At 50.8% G+C, this 10,193-nt stretch overlaps 1 non-coding gene across 1 annotated transcript; it reads left to right on the top strand.

Annotated features, from left to right (window-relative positions):
* The first annotated feature begins 7,739 nt into the window (after positions 1 to 7,739).
* On the top strand, positions 7,740 to 7,843 carry LOC119468050. Its single transcript, XR_005196676.1, has one exon. It is a non-coding gene; the product is annotated as a U6 spliceosomal RNA (small nuclear RNA).
* Positions 7,844 to 10,193: the final 2,350 nt, after the last annotated feature.

Genomic DNA, 10,193 nt, shown 5'->3' with positions numbered 1-10,193 from the left:
AGGGTTTTGAGGGGAAGAGAATTTAGCAGCTAAGGACAGGTGCAGTGGCTCACACCTGTCATCCCAGCTGCTTGGGAGGCTGAGGCAGGAGAATCACTTGAAAGCCAGAACTGGAGGTTGCAGCGAGCTGAGATCACACCACTGCACTCCAGCCTGGGCAACAGAGTGAGATTATGTCTCAAAAAAATAGAGAGAATTTGACAGGGGGCATTTTCTGGGTGCCTGCTCCATCCCTACCACTGAGCCTCCTTTACCTGGTTCTACCCCACCAATTTGTAATAGGCTTATTATCATCCCCATTTTTTTAGAGGTGGGGTCTCACTATGTTGCCCAGGCTGGTCTCAAACTCCCAGGTTCAAGTGATTCTCCTGCCTTTGCCTCCCAAAGAGCTAGGATTATGGGTATGAGCCAGTACACCCAGCCATTATTCCTATTTTGTAGATAAGAACATTGAGGTTCAAAGAGATTTAAGAGTCTTGTCCAGGCTGGGCACGGTGGCTCATGCCTGTAATCCCAGCACTTTGGGAGGTCAAGGTGGACAGATCACAAGGTCAGGAGTTCGAGACCAGCCTGGCCAACATGATGAAACCCCGTCTCTACTAAACACACACACACACACACACACACACACACACACACACAGCTGGCCATGGTGGCGGGCACCTGTAATCCCAGCTACTCGGGAGGCTGAGGAAAGAGAATCATTTGAACCCGGGTGAGCCAAGATGGCGCCATTGCACACCACACTGGGCGACAGGGCGAGACTCCATCTCAAAAAAAAAAAAAGAGTCTTGTCCAATCATCACAAAGAGAGAAAGAGGCAGAGTTGGGATGTAGCACTTTTTCTTCCTTCTTCTAATTCAGGCCTAGTTTGGGCAAATGTCAGCCTGTCAGTGTCTGTCCCAAGTCACAGTCCTGACAGCAGCTTCCAGGTAGCCGCATTCCTCAGTGTCAGGGGCTGATGGCACCCCAGTGTGCAGCGAGCTCTCCAGCTGCCTGGGTTGGGGAAGGAAGATCCCTATGGGGCCCCTCCTACTGCAAGAGATGGGCAGAGTCTAGGGCCCAGCCCAGGGAAACTGAGGTAGGCAGATGGGTGCATAGCACAGGTAGGGCGAGGTGGGCCATGGAGGGCCCTTCCTCCTCCTTGTTGGTAGGCAGAGGCTGGTGACCCAAGCAGGCCAGGCCAGCGCTGGTAGTTGGAGGTGACAGAGCCTGAGTCCTGCCACATTGCACAACTTAAGAGGTGCCCTCACAGCCTGGGGACGGCGACCCTGGAGGCATGCAGTGCTCCGCCCTGATGTCAGGCACCTGGACTGCACCAAAGGCAAGGCTGCTCTGAATCCTGGGAAACTTAAAGGGTGATTCACTGAAAATCAGTCCCTTCCAGAGGCCCCACAAGCCTCAGGGGAGGCCTTGCTCTCCCCTCTCCCCTGCCCCTCTGCAGCCAGTGAGTTTCCAGGCTTTCAACATTGAATGCAGCTTCCTCGAAGACTTCCTGTTTGGAAGTCATTAGGCCTCAGGATCACAAATGAAGCCGAGGAGGAAGGAACTTTTTAAAGTTAAGTGATTTCTGGCCGGGCATCGTGGCACACACCTATAATCCCAACAGTTTGGGAGGCAGAGGCAGATGGACCACCTGAGGTTGGGAGTTGGAGGCCAGCCTGGCCAACATGAGGAAACCCTGTCTCTATTAACACTACAAAAATTAGCTGGGTGTGGTGGCGAACGCCAGTAATCCCAGCTACTCAGGAGGCTGAGGCAGGAGAATTGCTTGAACCCTAGAGGTGGATGTTGCAGTGAGCCAAGATCACATCACTGCACTCCAGCCTGAGTGATGGAGCAAGACTCCATCTCAAAAAATAATAATAATGAAAATAAATTAATTAATCAATTAAGTTAAATGATTTCTATTGCCAATAAAGCTCCTCAGTGAGAGCCCTGATGAGACCTCACCCCTAGTCTCCAGGCAAGTGTCAGCAAGTCAGGGACCACTGTGGAAGTCATTGCTCATTGAGGCTGGCACCATCCATGATTGGGGGGAGGAGGGCATGGGGAGAGGAGAAGGATGGGGGGTGAGCTGGGGTGGATGGGCAGCCATGGGGCTTGGCGCTGGGAGGCAAACGGGCAAGAAAGAGGGCAGGAGTCAGCTGGGTGTGGTGGCTCATGCCTGTAATCCCAGCACTTTGGGAGGCTGAGGCGGGCGAATCACTTGAGGTCAGGAGTTCAAGACCAGCCTAACCAACATGGTGAAACCTCGTCTCTACTAAAAATACAAAAAATAGCCGAGCACGGTGGTGCGTGCTACCATGCTCAGCTATTCGGGAGGCAGAGGCAGGAGAATTGTTTGAACCTGGGAGGCAGAGGTTGCAGTGAGCTGAGATCACATCACTACCCTCCAGCCTGGGCAACAGAGCAAGACTCTGTCTCAGCAAAAACAGAGGTCAGGACAGGCACTCAGGGGCCACATTGAGATGAGCTGTGTCTCAGAGCTCACGTGGAGCAGAGCAGGGAGGCGCAGGGAGGCGTCCGGAAAGGCGGTACAGCTTCAACCTTCAAATCCCAAAATGGGTGGGGAAGAGTCACCATGAACAAAGGCCACGAGGAGCAGAGGATGAGGGGCTTGCTGCCATTAGCTGCTGTGCCTAGAAGGGGCTGCTGCTGTTGCTCCTGTGACTGTCGCCAGTCACGTTCCTTTTCCCCAGAGGGTAGTGCCTCCTGTGCACCCAGCCCCGATGCCCACCTGCAGCCCAGCATGGCATCCCAGGGCACAGCAGGAGGCCCAAGGCAGAGGCCCTGAGATCAGTCCATTCTGTGCAGACAGGAGCATCTCTAGAGACCTGTCTCTGCTCGCTGTGTCACCGGAGGCTGCTCCCGGAACTGCACCCAGAAGCTGTGATGGACAAGGCAACCATCCATATTCTCTCCCCAAACTCCCAGCAGATCCTTGGGGACCAGTGACCCATTAACTCACTTCCCTGGGTTCAGGGGCACCCACAGCAAAACAGGAAGGCAAGAAGCTGTCCTTAACCACCTGCTTAGTGCCAAGTGTTTTCATAAGCCTCTCTGCCTCCCAACAAGCTCCTGAGGTGGGTGCCATTGGCACACCCATTTTCCAGATGAGGATGCTGAGGCCTACAGTGGGGCAGTGCCTTGCCAGAGTCAAAAAGACATGATCCAGTCAGGCGTGGTGGCTCACACCTGTAACCCCAGCACTTTAGGAGGTTCTAGCGGATCACTTGAGGTCAGAAGTTCGAGATTAGCCTGCCCAGTATAGTGAAACCCCGTCTCTACTAAAAATACAAAAGTTAGCTGGGCATGGTGGCATGCACCTATAATCCCAGCTACTCAGAAGGCTGAGGCAGCAGAATCGCTTGAACCCGGGAAGCAGAAGTTGCAGTGAGTAAAGATCACACCACTGCACTCCAGCCTGGGCAACAGGGTAAGACTTTGTCTCAAAAAAAAAAAAAAAAAAAAAGACATAATCTGCCCTCACAGAGCTTGCAGTCAGCCTGGGACTGGGGGTAAGAAACTACCTGTGAAGAAATTCAGGTGCTCCTTGGAGTTTTGGAATTCTGGGAACTAGAAGATCATGTAATCCATGCTGCTACTCACTTTGCATCCAAGAAATCCAAAGTTCAGTTCAGGAAAGTGATCACAACCTGCGCCACTGCAAAGCCAGCACTGGCCCCAACCCACGTGCTCCTCCAGGGGTGCTGTGTACCTCAGCCACCAACACAACCAGGGAAGATCAGAGAAGGCCATCAACAGTGTGCTCTGTGTTTGTGGGGAGGGGCCGACCCTGTGTGGACACAGCCAGAGTGCCTTGAGGGCCCCTTGCTGGGCAGTGCAGGGGATTCTGTCCAGAGAGGCTACCAATGCCCCCTCTCACCTATGGGACTCAAGGCATGGGCCACGCCATTGGTCTCTAGGGCCACATCACCTGAGATGAAGACAGGAAGCTCCTACAGCTACACATGCCTGAGGTTCTCAGAGTGCTGCCAAGAAACAGTGATGGTTTGCTGGAGGTCGGCGCCAGCGCCAGCCCCTGAACCCATTGAGGCTTCACACTCCCAGTCCCAGTTTCTCATGTCCCTAGGTCTGTCTGGTCAGGCATTGATGCCCTCTATCTGTAGCAGTTTTTGTATTTATTTGCTTTTTGTTTTTTGAGATGGAGTCTTGCTCTGTCGCCCAGGCTGGAGTGCAGTGGCGTGATCTCAACTCACTGCAACCTCCACCTCCCAGGTTCAAGTGATTCTCCTGCCTCAGCCTCCCGAGTAGCTGGGACTACAGGCCCCCGCCACCATGCCCTGGCTAATTTTTTGCATTTTTAGTAGAGACAGGGTTTCACCATGTTAGCCAGGATGGTCTCGATCTCCTGACCTTGTGATCCACCCGCCTCGGCCTCCCAAAGTGCTGAGATTACAGGCATGAGTCACTGTTCCCAGCCTGTAGCAGTTTTTAAACATGTCCACCAAATTCCTTGACTTTCTGTTCCTCACAAGATACAGCTTGAGCATGGTGGCTCACGCCGTAATCCCAGCACTTCGTGAAGCCAAGGCAGGCGGATTGCTTGAACCCAGGAGCCTGAGCAACATGGCAAAACCCCATCTCTGCCCCCAAAAAAATTAGCTGAGCATAGTGGCACATGCCTGTAGTTCCAGCTACTCAGGAGGTTGAGAGGGGAGGATGGCTTGAGCCCAGGGGACAGAGGTTGCAGTGAGCTGAGATAACAGCACTGCACTCCAGCCAGCCTGGGCAACAGCAAGACTCTGTATCAAAAAAAAAAAAAAAAAAAGAGTCTATGCCTGAATTGGGGCAGGCTCCTGGCTGTATTTTAACCAACAGAATGCAGCAAAAATGATACTACGTGACTTCAGAGGGTGAGTCAGAAAAGACCACACAATCTCCACCTTGTTAGCTGGGATGCTCACCTTTGGAGCTGCCATGTAAGAGATCTACTACCGGCTGGGCGCGGTGGCTCACAATCCCAGCACTTTGGGAGGCCAAGGCGGGCAGATCATCTGAGGTTGGGAGTTTGAGACCAGCTTGACCAACATGGAGAAACCCCATCTCTACTAAAAAAATATGAAATTAGCTGGGTGTAGTGGTACATGCCAGTAATCCCAGCTACTGGGGAGGCTGAGGCAGAATCACTTGAACCTGGGAGGCAAAGGTTTCAGAGAGCCAAGATCGCCCCATTGCACTCCAGCCTGGGCAACAAGAGTGAAACTCTGTCTCAAAAAAAGTGAGAGACCGACTACCCTGTGGTCACCATGACATAAGGAAGCCCAAGATACATGAACAGACATGAAGGGGCTCTGGTCAACAGCCCCACTGAGTCCCAGGCAGAGCCAGGATCAGCTCCCAGGCACATGAGTGAAGATGCTTCTAGGTGATTCCAGTGCCAAGCCGTCAAGTCATTGCAGATTTTAAGTCTTCCCAACCGAGACCTCAGACATTATAAAGCAGAGACAAGCTGTCCCAATTGTACTTGGTCCAAATTTGTGAATCAGCATCATACAAGAGTTTGTTCTCTGGCCAGGCACTGTGACTCATGCCTATAATCCCAGCACTTTGGGAGACTGAGGTGGGTGGATCACCTGAGGTCAGGAGTTCAAGACCAGCCCGACCAACATGGTGAAACCCTATCTCTACTAAAAATACGAAAAACTACCCTGACGTGGCGGTGCGAGCCTGTAGTCCCAGCTACTTGGGAGGCTGAGGCAGGAGAATCGCTTGAACTGGGGAGGCGGAGGTTGCAGTGAGCCAAGATGTGCCACTGTATTCCAGCCTCAGTGACAGAGCAAGACTCTGCCTCAAAAAAAAAGAGTTTGTTCTAGGCCGAGCACAATGGCTAACGTCTGTAATCCCAGCACTTTGGGAGGCTGAGGTGGGCAGACTGCTTGAGGCCAGGAGGGGCTTGTCTAGGGGCAAGGATTGCTTGTCTAGCCTGGGCAACATGATGAAATCCCATCTCAATTAAAAATATATATATACAAAAATTATCCTGGCGTGTTGGTGTGTGCCTATAGTCTCAGCTAATTGGGAGATTGAGAGACGGATGATGGCTTGAGCCCAGGAGGCACGGGTGGTAGTGACTGCAGGCACCCGCCACCACACCCGGCTAATTTTTGCGTTTATAGTAGAGACAGGGTTTCACCATGTTGGCCAGGCTAGTCTCAAACTCCTGGCCTCAAGTGATCCACCCGCCTCAGCCTCCCAAAGTTCTGGGATTACAGGTATGAGCCATGGCACCCAGCCAGGACACTGGATTTGAACCAGGTGACCAGTCTGTGACCTTGAACATGTCCCTCAGCCTCAGATACCATGTTTGTAGAGCTGGAGTCATCATAACTTCTTTGGTCATCTCTTACGTGAGCGTGTGTGTGTGTGTGCATGTGACGGAGGGTACAGATAAGATGGAGGAGAGATCAGATGAGCTCAAGAGCTCGAGAATGTAAGAGCCCTTTACAGTTTAAGCTTAAAGGTGAAGGCGTGGGGTGACGCTGCCTGAAGTCCAGTTCTGGCTTCTTACAAACTGCAGGACCTTGGACAAGACATATAACTCTCTATGCATGTGTTCCCACTTGTGTAAAATGGGGATAATAACAGGGTTATGGGGAGCTTTCAATATGAAAATGCTCAGCCGGGTGCGGTGGCTCACATCTGTAATCCAAGCAGTTTGGGAGGCCAGTCGGGAGGATCACCTGAGATCAGGAGTTTGAGACCAGCTTGCCCGGCATGGCAAAACACTGTCTCTACTAAAAATACAAAAATTAGCCGGGCATGGTGGTGCGCACCTGTAATCCCAGCTACTTCGGAGGCTGAGGCAGGAGAATCAGTGGAGCCTGGGAGGCGAAGGTTGCAGTGAACAGAGATTTCACTATTGCACTGCAGCCTGGGCAACAAGAGTAAAACAAGAAAGAAAGAAAGAAAGAGAGAAAGAGAAAGAAAGAGAGAGAGAGAGAAAGAAAAAGAAAGGAAGAAAAGAAAGAAAGAAAGAAAGAAGGAAAGAAAGAAAGAAAGAAAGAAAGAAAGAGAAAGAAAGAAAGAAAGAGAAAGAAAGAAAGAAAGAAAGAAAGAAAGAAAGAAAGAAAGAAAGAAAGAAAGAAAGAAAGAAAGAGGGAAAGAAGGAAAGAAGGAGAAAGAAAGAAAAGAAAGAAAGAGAAAGAGACAAAGAAAGAAAGAGAAAGAGAGAGAAAACACTCACAAAGCACTCAGCATAGCGTGGGTAGACAGTGCCGGTTCAGTAACACAGGCCATTGTTATGAACGGCTGTGCGAGGTAAGGAGCTGACATCGGTCTGATGGGGCTAAGAAAACCCTGTGCCTCTTGTCTACCTCAGCCTACACTGGAATTCCTCAAAAAAATTCATAGCACAAAACCGGAAGGATCTGGGGAGTGAAGGTGCAAAACCAGACAGTTCTTTGCTGATTTCTTCTCAGAAATGGGGGTCTCGCTATTTTGCCCAAGCTGGTCTTGAACTCTGGGCCTCAAGCGATTCTCCTGCCTCAGCCTCCCAAAGCGCTGGATTACAGGAATGAGCCACTGTACTTGGCCTATTCTTTGCTGATTCCTGATCATAACTGACAGAAGTCCAGACGGACTGGTCCAACTGATGGACAACCTGGTCTGGTCCCTTGCCTAATCTCTGGGACACCTTGGTCAGCCTTTGGGGAGGAGTAAAAAGGGGTCACACAGTTTACTAGAAAGAAAGTAAGCTTCAGAGTCCTGGATCCATGCTCGCTTCAGCAGCACATATACTAAAGCTGGAATGATGCAGAGATTGGCATGGCCCCCGAGCAAGAATGAAATGCAAATTCATGAAGCGTTCCATAGTTAAAAAAAAAAAAAAAAAAAAAGAGTGCTGTCTGCAAACCTTGGCTCTGCCACGAACCTGGCGATGCCAGGCAGGCCCTTTACACAATCTGAGCCCCATCTTGCGATAAATAGGGGATAAGAAGATTGATCTAGCAGGGTTCTTATAAGGCCTGTCCCTAGGCTGGGTACAGTGGCTCATGCCTGTAATCCCAGCACTTTGGGAGGCCGAGGTGGGCAGATCACCTGAGGTCAGGAGTTCAAGACCAGCCTGACCAACATGGATAAACCCCGTCTCTACTAAATATACAAAAATAGCCAGGCGTGGTGGCACATGCCTGCAATCCCAGCTACTCCGGAGGCAGAGGCAGAATTACTTGAATCCAGGAGGCAGAGGTTTCAGTGAGCCAGGATCAAGCCATTGCACTCCAGCCTAGGTAACAAGAGCGAAACTCTGTCTCAAAAAAAACAGCCTGTCCCTGTGCAGGCACACAGTAGGTACTCAATACATGGAGCTGCTATTATGCTATTGTGACTTCTATTACCATTGCTTCCGGCCAGGTGAGGTGGCTCATGCCTGTAATCCCAGAACTTTAGGAGGCTAAGGTGGGTTGACAACTTGAGCTAAGGAGATTGAGACCAGCCTGTGCAACATGGTGAAACCCTGTCTCTATCAAAAATACAAAAGCTAGCTTGGCATGGTGGAGGGCCCCTGTAAATCCAGCTTCCTGGGAGGCTGAGGTAGGAGAATCACTGGAACCAGAAGGCGGAGGCTTCAGTGACTCCAGGCTGGCTGACAGAGTGAGACCCTGTCTCAAAATAAACAATACAATATTGCTTCTTTTTATTTTCACTTTACAACTCCCCCAACTTGAGGGCTCAAGCCAAAAGCAATACGTAACACTTGTTCACAGCTCATGTGAGTCGTAAATGTTGTTCACCAAATATTCCCAGCCCTCCCCTTCCAGCAAGAAGGGTGGGCCCTTTGGGTAGGTGGGGCCGATAAGTTCTCAGCTCCCACCCCCCCAGCTTCTCTTTTCTCCCTGGTGCAGTGGCCAGCAGAGTGCCAAGGTGAAGAACGTCCCCAGCTTGGGACTCTACGTGACCACAGTGCTCACAGCTCCCGGTCCACCAACTGTGGACAAGTAACAAGGGCAAGAAATAGACTTTTGCTGCTTAAAGTCACCAAGATTTGGGGTTGCTAATTTTTTTTTTTTTTTTTTTGACAGAGTCTTGCTCTGTCACCCAGGCTGGAGTGCAGTGGCACGATCTCAGCTCACCGAAGCCTCCACCTCCCAGGTTCTAGCGATTCTCCCACCTCAGCCTCCCAGGTAGCTGGGGCTACAGGCACGCACCACCACATTTGGCTAATTTTTTTATTTTTAGTAGAGATGGGGTTTCACCATGTTGGCCAGGCTGGTCTCGAACTTCTGGCCTCAGGTGATACACTCACCTCAGCCTTCCATCATTCTAGGATTACAGGCATGAGCCACTGCGCCCAGCCTGGGGTTGCTAATTATGGCAGCACCACCAGGCCCATTCCAGCTGATATTCTCCATGTCAGACACTGTGCAAAGAACTTTATGAACATTTAATTTATTCCTCATATCAGTCCTCTGGGACAGAGACTATAATCATATATCGTACCTGTCTCACAGATGATGAAATTGAGCCTCAGAGGGGTGAGCAAATGGACCATGATCACTTCACTATAATTGGCCGTATCAGTTAATTGTTACTGCATAATAAACTAATCTAAATGAATGACTTATAAAGTGTTAAGCTTCTATTACAGTTCAGGATCTACAGGTCAGCCGTGTGGTTTTGCTGGCTATGTTGAGCTCAGCGGGACTTGGCTTGCTCAAGAATCTGCTGTCAGCTGGCAGGACAGCTGGGACAGGCTGGTCTAGGTTGGCCTTGCTTGGGACACTCTCCTCCACATGGTCTCTGATCCCCCAGCACTCTAACCCAGGCTCATATCACACCAAGGTGCAAGAGAGAGAACGTGAAGTGGGCAAGACCTTTCGAGGTCCTGGCTTGGAAGCCATTACTTTGTATTGGTCCAAAAGAAGTGGAAAAATATGGCCAGGCGCGGTGGCTTATGCCTGTAATCCCAGCACTTTGGGAGGCTGAGGCGAGCAGATCATGAGGTCAAGAGATCAAGACCATCCTGGCTAACACGGTGAAACCCCATCTCTACTAAAAATAGAAAAATTAGCTTGGTGTGGTGGTGCACGCCTGTAGTCACCCAGCTACTCGGGAGTCTGAGGCAGGAGAATCTCTTGAACACCAGAAGTGGAGGTTGCAGCCGAGATCATGATGCTGCACTCCAGCCTGGGCAACAGAGCAGACTCCGCCTCAAAAACAACCACCAC

This window comes from Cebus imitator, unplaced genomic scaffold, assembly GCF_001604975.1.
Source record: "Cebus imitator isolate Cc_AM_T3 unplaced genomic scaffold, Cebus_imitator-1.0 Scaffold15, whole genome shotgun sequence".
Classification (NCBI taxonomy): domain Eukaryota; kingdom Metazoa; phylum Chordata; class Mammalia; order Primates; family Cebidae; genus Cebus; species Cebus imitator.
This window is presented reverse-complemented; position numbering and strand designations above follow the sequence as displayed.